This window comes from Simochromis diagramma, unplaced genomic scaffold (genome assembly GCF_900408965.1).
Source record: "Simochromis diagramma unplaced genomic scaffold, fSimDia1.1 OVJJ01000746.1, whole genome shotgun sequence".
Lineage (NCBI taxonomy): Eukaryota > Metazoa > Chordata > Actinopteri > Cichliformes > Cichlidae > Simochromis > Simochromis diagramma.
In genome coordinates this window covers 552,899-565,441 of record NW_024386757.1, presented here as the reverse complement: position 1 = coordinate 565,441, position 12,543 = coordinate 552,899, and the positions used below count along the sequence as shown (strand labels likewise).

The 12,543-nt window shown below is 45.8% G+C and overlaps 1 long non-coding RNA gene across 1 annotated transcript; it reads right to left on the bottom strand.

Moving 5' to 3' along the window:
• Nucleotides 1-6,814: 6,814 nt before the first annotated feature.
• LOC120730427 lies at nucleotides 6,815-7,990 on the bottom strand. Its single transcript, XR_005695106.1, has 2 exons — nucleotides 7,739-7,990; nucleotides 6,815-7,664 (listed from the first exon to the last, which is right to left on the bottom strand). It is a non-coding gene; the product is annotated as an uncharacterized LOC120730427 (long non-coding RNA).
• Between the last annotated feature and the right edge of the window lie 4,553 nt (nucleotides 7,991-12,543).

The following is a 12,543-nucleotide window of genomic DNA, read 5'->3' as shown; positions in this document are numbered from 1 at the left end:
CCTAGGAGGTTAATGTTTTTATTTATAAGCTGTGCTTTTGTGTATGTGTGGCGAGACGAGGTTGGGATATAAGGTAAATACTCTTCAGTTTTAAAGAACGACAACGCCACCCTGGGAATTTCACCCAGAGAATACTGGAAATAACACTAAATCACCAAAAAGGCACTTAGGTTCGCTATACTCAATCCAGAGACGAGGTTCAGTAATAAACAAATTGACAATTTATTAATAATTATTTAAAACACCATATAAAAACACAATCATAAATATTCAAGTACAAATATGCTTAAAAAGGTATTCAGAGCTGAGGCTTACCAGTGGAGGGGCAGGGATGCCACACACAAACTAAAGAAAGAAAACACACCCAAAACACAAGTGCAGCACACTATCACACACTCACACTAATAAACTAAACAAGGCAGGTGTGTACACTCAAGGGATCCCACCACCAAGGCACCCTAGTCTCCTCCACGTCGGCACTCCGCATCTGAATAAAAGAAACAAAGAAAATTTTAATATATTACAACAAACTAATGTGTAGCACCGGGGGATAACCCAACTGCAAGACCACACTGGTGATCTACAGCTAGAAAAAGGGCCTCCCACCAGTGGTGTAACAAAAATCCAAACTACAAATCAAAAGCAATAAAACATACAATCTGGATAAAACTCTAAAATCTGGAGCAAACGGAATCGCCGTACTGCTCCGACTTGCCGTCACACAACGACAAGTTAACAGTCAATCAATATGCACGCCAGCTGACTCCGATAACCGGCATGCATATGGCCGTTGTCCACGCCGACGTCCACTGTAAAAGCTGACAGCAGCAGGGAAAGAAATCTCACAACGGGAACAGACGATAAAAGCACAGCAAGGCAAAACAGCAGCACTTCAGTTCACGTAGCTTGGCGCAAAACTAAGGCCCACACTTCCTGCGAAACATAATAAATAATTACTATAAAAGAACAATAGAAGGCAGAGAGCGTAACAAAAGTTGATTACGTACCAAGTAAGCCGTGTCATAGAATGTAAGCAGAATAGCTCAGAGGAGGCTTCTATAGCTACGACCAGCCGCGATGGAGACTTCAGAGGAGTAACCCACAAACTATCTCTACCACACCGAGGAAGTCAGGTGACCAAAAAGGAGATCACAGGCAAGCGATCCAGAGACACTCAAATGGCCACTATTTATACCAGCGCCCCCTAATGGGCCAGGCTGAAAGTGGGTTGGACCGAGGGATAACATTCATCCTGCCACATTCTACCCCTCCTTCTTGCATCGTCGCCCCGACGATGAATTACAAAGACACCCAGATTAGTCCCAAGGCCTAAAAAATGCAGAGACAGCATGTACCCTAGGCTCAGAAATAGAGTTAGCAGCCCCTTGTGCCACCTCCCCTGTTGGTCTTGGGAGATGATGGATGTTTGAATGCTGGCCAGCTGTGGACCGGGTTGTTTTTCGCGCCACCACATTTCTTGTATCAGAACTCGTAGAGGGAGCAGGAAGAGAGCTAGATGGAACTGGTGCTACACTCGGAGTAACTGTACAAGTGGCTGGAACATCGGAAGTTCGGTCTTCTGGTGGGAGCAACAACTCAGGGCTACTTGGAATCACTGCCACTGGGCTGTAAGACGGTGAAACATTTACTTGAGGAGCTCCTATGCTCAGGAATAACAGGTCACTGTCACGTGATGAGTCATGTCCTGGTTCTGGGGAGGATATTTCTGGGCCATGTGAGCTACTGCTTGGAGCAGGCCCTTCTGATGGTGTAGCTGCCGTTACCACAGCCTTCAACAAGGTACGATGAACATGCTTCACACTGCTGGGATCATCTGCAGGTGCAATGGTATATACTGCCCCACCTCCTTTAGGTGCCCTCAGGATTCTATATACCACTGGTTTCCATCGATCTTGGATTTTACATCTCCCTCTTCCACTCAGATCGCGCAGGAACACCAACTGGCCATTATTCAATGGTGCCTCTTTCACCTTTTTATCGTGGTGCCTCTTTCTGCGGTCGGCAGCCAATTGCAACCGTTCCTTGGCTCCTTCATGTACAACCTGTAGCCGGGCTTGATGCTCCTGAATCCACTCGTGCACATCTCCACTGATGGGGTCCGGTACTCTGCCCAACAGAAAGTCCACTGGCAACCTGGGTTCTTGCCCAAACATGAATAAGAATGGGGTTTCCCCAGTAGCCTGATGGGGAGTGGTATTATAACAGTAGAGTAACTGGGGCAAACATACATTCCAGTCTCTTTTTCTGGATACTGGCAGGGTCCGCAACAAATTGTGCAAAGTCCTATTAAAACGTTCACACTGACCATTTCCAGCCGGATGATAAGGAGTAGTGTGGGACTTCTCGATACCATAAAACCTGCAGAGCTGCTGGATCAGGGAGCTTTCAAAGTTACGACCCTGATCGGAATGGATATGCGCTGGTACACCAAACTTCGAAAACCACTCAGTCACGAGAACCTGGGCCACTGTAGCCGCACATTGGTCACGAGTGGGGACAGCCAATGTATACTTGCTGAAAACATCAGTCATCACCAAAACGTTCTCCAGCCCATTCCGGGAAGGTTCGAGCAGGGTGTAATCAATGGCCAAGATTTCATTTGGTCGAGAAGCCAACAAATGTCCCATGAAACTTTGAGCTGCTGGTTGGGTGTCTTTTGCAATTTGGCAACGTTCACATCTCTGACACCAACGAGCTACCTCAGCAGACATACCTGGCCAGTAGCACCGTGAGCGGAGAAGCGCTAGGGTCCTTTCCACCCCTTGATGGCCATGCTCCTGATGAACATGAGTCAACACCTGCTCAACCAGTGCACTAGGCAGCAAAAGCTGAAGTACCACCTCGGCACCGTCAGGGCGATGAACCTGACGATACAGAACTCCTTCCCTTTCAATCAGACGATCCCATTGTCGTAGCAGCACCAGAGCAGGTGGAGCAAGCTGCTGCCGCTCCTCAAAGCTGGGTCGCTGCTTCCGTCTCCAGAACACCAAGATCTCTTTTATCACTGGGTCGACGTGTTGGAGGGTATGAAGATCAGGAGTAGTGAGATGGGGCAAAACTGTAATGGCAGCTTGTAATACCTCAGCTGGTCCCAGCTGCAAGGCTTGTTGAAGAGGTCCAGGCAAGGCAGTACCAGGAACCATGGCTTTAATCTCCTGAGGATCAGGTGGATGCTGGCGAGATAAAGCGTCTGCATTCTTATTACTCCTTCCTGACCTGTACTTTAAGTCAAAGTCAAACGAAGCGAGCTGAGCTGCCCAGCGCTGCTCAGTAGCCCCAAGTTTAGCAGAAGACAAGTGACTAAGAGGATTGTTGTCGGTGTAAACAATACACTTGTGGCCCAACAAGTACTCTCTAAACTTCTCAGTCATGGCCCACTTAAGTGCCAAAAACTCCAGCTTCATTGAGCTATAATTTAGCATATTGCGCTCAGTGGGCCTCAAACCCCAACTGGCATAGGCTATTGGCCTCACCTTACCTCCCTGCTCCTGGGAAAGCACTGCCCCTAGGCCGGCATGGCTGGCATCCACTTCTAAAATAAAAGGCAAAGAGAAATCTGCATAAGCAAGCACTGGTGCTGTTGTCAGTTTAGTCTTTAATGTCTCAAAACTTTGAGCACACTCTGCAGTCCAGTTCTCCGCTACACCATGCTCTGACTTAGTCTTTGATTTTCTGCCTCCCCACTCTGCCACCAGTCTATGCAGAGGTGCCGCCAACTTGGCAAAACCCTCTACAAAACGGCGATAATAGCTGGCAAACCCAAGAAAGGAGCGTAGTTCCGAAACAGTCTTAGGAGGCTGCCAGTTAGCCACCACTTCCACCTTGCTAGGGTCCGTGGAAACACCTTGATCGGAGATGACATGGCCTAAGTAGCGAACCTCCCGCTGGAAAAAGGCACATTTGGCAAGCTTTGCTTTTAAACCTTCCTGCTGAAGCCGACCTAGCACCACATCCAGCCGCTCAAGATGTTGCTGTACTGTTGATGAAAAGATTACAATGTCATCAAGATAGAGAAGCAGAGACTGGCACTGTTGATCACCGAAAAGGCGTTGCATTAATCTCTGGAAGGTGCTAGGGGCATTACAGAGCCCAAATGGCATTCGGTTCCACTCAAATAGGCCGAAAGGAGTACAGAAGGCAGTCTTGGGCCTATCCTCTTCCGTCACTGGGACCTGATTATAGCCACTTGCTAAATCCATGGTGGAAAACCAACGGGCACCAGTCAGCGCATCTAAAGATTCTTCAATGCACGGCAGGGGGAATGCATCTTTCCTTGTCTTGTTGTTCAATTGCCGATAATCAACACACATGCGCAGGCTGCCATCCTTCTTCTTAACGAGCACAATGGGAGAAGCATAGGGGCTGCTACTCTCTCTAATCACCTTGGCCCCTAACAACTGGTTAATATGCTCTTTCACAACCTCGTACTCTGAAGGGGGGATGCGCCTGTAACGCTGCCGCACGGGGATATCGTCTAAGAGTGGAATGTCATGGGAGATTAAGTTAGTGCAACCCAAATCAGTGTCATGAGCAGAAAAGACAGAGCTGTATTTCTTAAGGAGAGACCTCACCTGTCCCTGTTCCTCTGCTGACAGTTTAGACAAGTCAATCCCTTCCATCTGATCCTGCACAGTAGGGGTGGCGGTGTGAGATGCCATTGTGGCTACGTTAGGGGGTATTTCTGTCACACCAGCAGGCAAACTGATCACATGAACATCTTCCAGGGTCCCTATAACAGTCCTGGGGTGAAGCAAGACCGCCGTGGTCCCTACATTAACAACTGGTATGTATGCAGTACCTCTAACCACTCGAACCAATGCAGGGGAAGCTAAAAGTCCAGCAGGCAAGTTAACATCATTAGGTTCAAATAACACGGTGGCACCTGAATATTGCTCCGAACAGGTGGCGGCCACTACTTTCATTACACCACCCGGAATGCAACATGCTCGCTTACCCCTCACTCTCACATGGCCAGACAAATCCAGTGGGGCTCTTATACTAACATCATGGCACTTTTGCAGCGCCTGCACAAGGGGTTTAGGGGCCTCTGTGACAGGGCCCAAACTAAACAATGCTTCACCGTGTTGCCCAAAAAGCTCGTGGTAACACTTCCGAATGACATTCATCCCCAATACACCCGGAACCGTGGAAGGTCCTGCACCTGGAGGATCTTTAACGATCAACACGCCACACTGTGGAAGAAACTTGTCACAGAGCTCTACACTTAGCTCGATATAGCCAAGGTAAGGAATGGACAACCCATTAGCCGCTTTAAGCTGCAACCAATGACAAGCTTGGAGACGCTCTTGACCCCAGGACTCAAAATGCTGGCGGAAAAAACTTTCAGTAATGGTGGAGACCATGGACCCTGTATCAACCAAACAAGGTACTTTTATACCGCCCATGTCCACATCTATATGAGGACAGGATGAAATTAATTTGGAGACTGCCTCTGGACCATTAGAAGCAACCCTTGAGCCAATAGACACCCCACCCGAACTGTGGCTCGGCAATACGGAGGGTGCTAGTTTTCCGAAGCCGTATTTAAAGGAGAGTGCCTGCGATTATGCAGAGGGGCCTGCGAAGGAGGCCGGGAACGAGGAACGCGTTCCCCATCACACTCCCGAGCAAAATGTCCAGGTTGCTGACAACGACGGCATATAATGGAATCGCCCCGTCCTGAACGAGGCATTCGATGGGGGCCCTGCAATCGAGCAATGCTCTGGGTGAGCTGATTAAGTTGCTCCTGCTGGCGCTTTAACAATTCCTTCATCTCGCTCATCTCAGACAAATGGGTAGACTGAGCTATTCCTGAAGGACCGCTATGGACCCCATACTGAATGCCATAAACAGAAGGGACAGAACTGCTTCTATGCCTAACGCCACTAGGCAACCCTTCACGTTCCCACCTAATAGCTTCCCCTCTAATCTCCAGCAAGGTCAGTGTTGGCTGCCTCCTTACTAGCTGCTTTAACTCCCGCCGCAAGGTACTATCTAAGACCTGTTTAACAAATTGATCTCTTAATAAGACGTCAGCATTGGGCATGCCATTGGGGGCACTCGATTTAACCTTTTCCATAAGACCCAAGAGAGCGAGGGAAAACTCTTGCAGTGTCTCACTTTCCTGCTGTTTTCTAGAGAAGAAAGCTTCCTGCAATGCTACATAGGAGTCTGAACAGCCATAAAGTTCTTGCAATATAGTGATTATCTTAGCAGGATCAGTCCTCTCTGCACTAGAGCGATATTTGATCTCCTCACGTGCTTCTCCTTCTAGGTGGTCAAACAGGAAAAATGCTTTATCAGCCACAGACAAATGATGTGCCCTAGCACAACCTTCTATTTCCTCCAACCATTCATTCAACCCTATACCTGATTTTCCTCTAAACATAGGGCATTTTCTGTCACGGGGCACAAAAACTAGTCTCTCTGCTACAGAGACACCAGCCGTTGGGGGGTTAACAGATGATGTAGTTGAAGTAGAAGGTGTAGCACTAGTACCTGACCCAACAGCCCTCTCCTGGCGCAGCCTCTCATTGTCTGCTTTCAGCTGCGCGATCAAGTCCCTGAGTTCCTGTAACTCTTCCTCCATCTCTGTAACACAGCTGTGAAATCCCACACCAAAGTAGCTGCTGCTTTGCCTTTATTCTGTACAAAATAATATAAAAAAACAATTTACGTTACACCAAACAAAAAAAGAAGAACACACGTCTCTGTTTTAAAGAGTATATCCTGTCGACAACAACGCCAAGTTTGTGGCGAGACGAGGTTGGGATATGAAGTAAATACTCTTCAGTTTTAAAGAACGACAACGCCACCCTGGGAATTTCACCCAGAGAATACTGGAAATAACACTAAATCACCAAAAAGGCACTTAGGTTCGCTATACTCAATCCAGAGACGAGGTTCAGTAATAAACAAATTGACAATTTATTAATAATTATTTAAAACACCATATAAAAACACAATCATAAATATTCAAGTACAAATATGCTTAAAAAGGTATTCAGAGCTGAGGCTTACCAGTGGAGGGGCAGGGATGCCACACACACAAACTAAAGAAAGAAAACACACCCAAAACACAAGTGCAGCACACTATCACACACTCACACTAATAAACTAGACAAGGCAGGTGTGTACACTCAAGGGATCCCACCACCAAGGCACCCTAGTCTCCTCCACGTCGGCACTCCGCATCTGAATAAAAGAAACAAAGAAAATTTTAATATATTACAACAAACTAATGTGTAGCACCGGGGGATAACCCAACTGCAAGACCACACTGGTGATCTACAGCTAGAAAAAGGGCCTCCCACCAGTGGTGTAACAAAAATCCAAACTACAAATCAAAAGCAATAAAACAACATACAATCTGGATAAAACTCTAAAATCTGGAGCAAACGGAATCGCCGTACTGCTCCAACTTGCCGTCACACAACGACAAGTTAACAGTCAATCAATATGCACGCCAGCTGACTCCGATAACCGGCATGCATATGGCCGTTGTCCACGCCGACGTCCACTGTAAAAGCTGACAGCAGCAGGGAAAGAAATCTCACAACGGGAACAGACGATAAAAGCACAGCAAGGCAAAACAGCAGCACTTCAGTTCACGTAGCTTGGCGCAAAACTAAGGCCCACACTTCCTGCGAAACATAATAAATAATTACTATAAAAGAACAATAGAAGGCAGAGAGCGTAACAAAAGTTGATTACGTACCAAGTAAGCCGTGTCATAGAATGTAAGCAGAATAGCTCAGAGGAGGCTTCTATAGCTACGACCAGCCGCGATGGAGACTTCAGAGGAGTAACCCACAAACTATCTCTACCACTCCGAGGAAGTCAGGTGACCAAAAAGGAGATCACAGGCAAGCGATCCAGAGACACTCAAATGGCCACTATTTATACCAGCGCCCCCTAATGGGCCAGGCTGAAAGTGGGTTGGACCGAGGGATAACATTCATCCTGCCACATATGCATCCTTTTCTTTAACAGCTTCTAAAATTTCCTGGGAATAGAGAATTACCGTGAATCAGCATCATTGTCAGTGTATCATATACATTGGGTTGTCTGGTTTGCTTTCACCTGTCAAGCCTGGCACAGGATTTGGAAAAAAGGAGTAAACTAAAAACCAGCTTTATTGCTGAACTTAAACTTAGTACAAAATAAAATCCACAAATCTTGTGAGGGACAAACTGTGAGCAAGATCAAAACCATGAGGGAGAACACAACAAAAAACAAGGGCAGACTGAGACAATGGGTGTGTTCCAAAAGTACCTCTTATCTTCCTAACCTCTTCCTCTTGCCTCAGTTAAGTTTTCCTCAAAGGAAAATTGTTAAGCACAACAGCAATTGTTAAGAGTCATGCGCAGAGAATTGGAACAGCCTTACATTAGTTTCCTTAACAACTTGTTGGTGGATGCTGTATTGAAAATACAACATGCAGAAGATGGTACAGGTTGTTTGGTAGTCTAATATGTTCTAACCCTGTTGTTTTATGGAAGTCATATAAATGAGAACCTGGGAAAATTATCCCTTCATTACAAAGACTGGAATTTTAAAGAAGGCCAGATTTACTAATGTCTGCAGCAGCCAAATGGCCTTTTTGATGTTAAAAAGCTGCTGGATTTATTGAAGAGGCACAATGTCAGTTTGGTAACTGACAGTTGTGTAAAGATGTGTTTTGGCCGATGGCCTTATAGCATATGTATTTGTAAGAGTTTCACTTTCAGGAGTCAAATTGGATGAGTCATGCAAATATGAATTAGAAAGTCTGTAGCACACATTTAAAAAAATCAGTCATTCAATGAATTGTGGTTGAGATAGTTCCTAATACAAGTTTAGGAGGAGATGTTACGAATGAGTGCGTAATCGGCTCTTTGAGTGGCAATTATCATAGTACTTCTCTCCCCAAAGACTCTCCATTCAGCCCTCACACTAAGTGTTTAGAGGCAAGCCCCACCTATTGTTTCTCAATAACACTGATTTCATGAAACAGAGCAGAAATGACCGAAATGAGCTTCATTTTTTCAACCATGCACACACATCAAGCAACTTCTCTCTGCTCAATCTGTATCAAATAAAAGTGTTACTGTGTTAGTTAAACCCTGAATGTTGCATTGTGCTATTAAAACTAACAAGCAATGCTTGCATTCACACATGTGACGTGGTAATATAGTATCTGGGATGTCTGGGTTTGTGTTCTTCTGCATATTCACAGCTGTTCCACATAGATTTCAGGTTTACTGGGTGGAACAATTTGTAATAATGCAGCTCTTCTCTGGATGAATTTGTTCCTGACTCCTGTATATACCTTGTACCCGTCCCTCTTTTAGGAAACACATGGTTAGAAACAAGCTAGAGATTCACAGAAGACTAGAGGCTAGAATTTGCCATGGCTACACTAACCCACATTGCACAACGATCCAGCAACGAGACGCACTGAGTCACTGCCTTAAGTAGTGGCCAGGAAAACCAGGTTAAGGAGTGGCAGGTAGTTAACAAGTCCAGGTGCCTGGGCCAAGGGGTGGAAATACCCGTAATGAGTTCTGCCCAGGCAGACGGGAGACAGGAGAGACAGAGAGAGCGAGCAGAATAAAACAATAACAAAACCTACGGCCTCAGAATAAGCCAGCCAGGGAGACACAGGGACCATGACAGAAAGCTGTAAAGAAATTGCACTGTAAATAAAAATAAAAAACACAACAAACAAACATTGTACTCTACGTCCATGGTGTAACCCACATGAAATAAGCATACCGTGCCACGTGTGGGTGTAGTCGCATGCTGGTAAGAGAAAAAGAGTGTTGCACTGCAACGTTTTCATTCCTGAGAGACTGAAGTTTTTGAGTTCAAAAAGTATTAGATATAAGTTTGCAACAGACTCTGCTCCACATAAGTTCGCTGGTTATCAGCTATCTTCCATGTTGAAAGTAGCCGCAGTGAGTAAACAGTCGGATGCTGCAGTTTTCTGGTGACTTTAAAAAGCATGGAGCTAAACTGTTAGCCTTCGTTAGCTCTAGTTGTTATCAACTGCCTGAAAGATCATCTCAATCTGCTTCCAGAAGTAAGAGCCCCGCATGTTCCAACAGAGAGACACCATACCATTGTCTTCGGCCATGATCCACTGAGATCTGTCAGGATTTTTGTATGCTGGGTTGTTCCTGAGGTGGATTCCTCCAGTGAATTAGATGGCGAGCCTTCCCACCTGGACTTAGAGAGACTGAGATTCGCTTTCTTTTCCACTTGATGATCTGCTTCACCTTGCAATGTGGTAGGACTGTATCACTCACACTTTCCCACACAGCTGGTTATACATGAGACCACTGACGGACATTTTCTCATCCCTATTTTCTTTCACACCCTGGGAATCTTTGGACTCTACCCCTTGCACATGTTTTACTTGGGACTTTGAATAATAAGCTGTTGTGTAGAACATTCTCCACATGTGAAAGGTGTGTGAGATATTTATTTGAATGGACATTGAATTTGTGTAATCTCCTTTCTATAAGTTGGTGGCGATGTAGCAGGACACTGTGGTGGCAAACTGGCATTAGCCAGAGGAACAGCAGGCCCAAGTCTTGGAAAGCATGGTGGCTCAGTCTGGGGCCACCGCCAACACCAGAAGACCATCGGCGCCAATTTGGGGGTGGTCAGATGGGGACAGAGTATTAGCCCTTCACCTTTACTCGGAGGCTTCAAGATGCAGCAGACGTGGTTGTGCCAAGGGGGTACAAGGTACTTTTTTAGTATCTGCTTTCCTGGGCTTCTAAGCGATTCAAGCAGGTATTAAAATGTGACATAGTCACACTGCATGCCACCGATTGGCTGGTCATTAGAGTCACTTGATAAGTCATGAGTGTCTCATTTACGAAAAATAAAACCACAACTTTGTTTAAAGATTTTTAAAAGATTTTTGAAAGAACACTGGCGCAGTCTCATGACGACACCCTATGCTCAGCCTTCGACCAAGTGATAACACTTAATTGTTGAAGGGTGCTCCCTGAAGCAGTCCTGACATTTCCACATTTTTTGACACCCCCTCCCATCGGGACTGTACAACTCTCATAGAGCACAAAACGCGCCCTGGTCTGACTATGCATTTACGGCCCTATAGGTTACCTGAACATAAAAGAAAATTTGTTCAAGAGGAATTGGCTGATAAGGGCGACCGTGGCTCAGGGGGTTGGGAAGCGCATCTGTAACCGGAAGGTCGCCAGTTCAATCCCCGGGCTCTCTGTCCTGGTCGTTGTGTCCTTGGGCAAGACAAGACACTTTACCCTCCCGCCTACTGGTGTTGACCAGGGAGGCCGATGGCGCGATATGGCAGCCTCACTTCTGTCAGTCTGCCCCAGGGCAGCTGTGGCTACAACTGTAGCTTGCCTCCACCAGTGTGTGAGTTTAAAGCACTTTGGGTGCCTTGAAAAGCGCTATATAAATCCAATCCATTATTATTAAGCTAAGAATGGGAGTAATAGAAGACTCACACAGTAGCCCAATAGTTCTTATGGTGAAGAAATTTCCGTCTATATGGTTCTGTGTTCACTACCACAAGGTGAGTAAAGTATGTTTTGATGCTTATCCCATATCCCGGGTTGCTCCTCGACTAGTTAGGCACTGGGGTTTTTTTTTCACAATGCTGGATTTAACCAAGGGCTACTGGCTACCTACTGGTTACTACCTATCAGTTAAGCTGACCAGTCAGTTAACTGATCTCATCAAAAAGAGTGCCCAAGATCTGTTCCAGTGGACTTAGCAGTGCCAGGCAGTATTTGGCAGGTGAAGAGGGCTCTCTGTGGGGAACCCCTGCTCCACAGACCTGACTTTTCCCTCTCTTTTATCCTGCAGACCAATGCCTCAAGAGGGCTCGGGGCCAGCAGGTAAGGGGGCTCGACTGGCCGGTCGTGTATATCAGCTGAAAGCTTTCAGAACAAGAAAACCGCTATAGCACAAAAAGAGAAAAAGAGTGCTTGGCGATATAGTACGTGCTTGAGTCCCTTTGTTAATCCTGGGCTGCCCTTTCACCCTCTGTTTGGATCATGACCAGCTGCAGTGGCTGGTATCTGGCACTCCAGCTGTTTACGTTCAAAGTTTTCCATAAGCTTCGATTCCAATGGTTGTGGTTGACTTCCTCACCTGCTCTTTTTTGGGTGTGGGGTCAGGGGTAGCATGATTGGAAAGCTACTCTGTGAAGAAACTGCACTGTTAATAAAACAAACACAACAAGCAAATGTTGTACTGTGTCTGTCGTGCCAGATTTGTTTACATAGGCCTGCAGTGATCTTCCTCATGCTCCCTCCTTAGGATTTTTGAGACATTAATTTACATTCTCTGGCAGACTGCATCTTTGTATATAAATTAAAACCCACTGGTAGTAGATTACCCTACAGTTGTGAACCATAATGATTTTTCTCTTAAAAATAAAAAAAATAAAAAAAAAAAAAAATTTGTCCCACAGCCTACAAAATTAACTTATATTTTTTATATTTTCTTATATTTTCCTTTAGTGATCCTTCATGACTCGTT